Here is a 279-nt window from a genome sequence, read left to right on the forward strand (position 1 = left end):
TGTGTGTAAGGTATGGATGTTTGGACAGTCAATGTAAATAATCTCTACGGTGCAGGTAGACAGCTATAGGGTTAGCAGCTCAGCAGTCTGTTGGCCTGGTGGTAGAAGCTGTGTCAGAGCATACTGGTCCGAGACACGATGCTCCGCCCCCTGTTTCCTGTGTGTGATATGCGTTGCCGCAGCAGTTTAAGAGCCCGGCCATGTCTCACACAACATTATTTATTGGTAAATTTATCAAATTAAGGCTAATAGCACTCACTTACTCACATACACACACAC

This window comes from Salvelinus namaycush, chromosome 28 (genome assembly GCF_016432855.1).
Source record: "Salvelinus namaycush isolate Seneca chromosome 28, SaNama_1.0, whole genome shotgun sequence".
Taxonomy (NCBI): domain Eukaryota; kingdom Metazoa; phylum Chordata; class Actinopteri; order Salmoniformes; family Salmonidae; genus Salvelinus; species Salvelinus namaycush.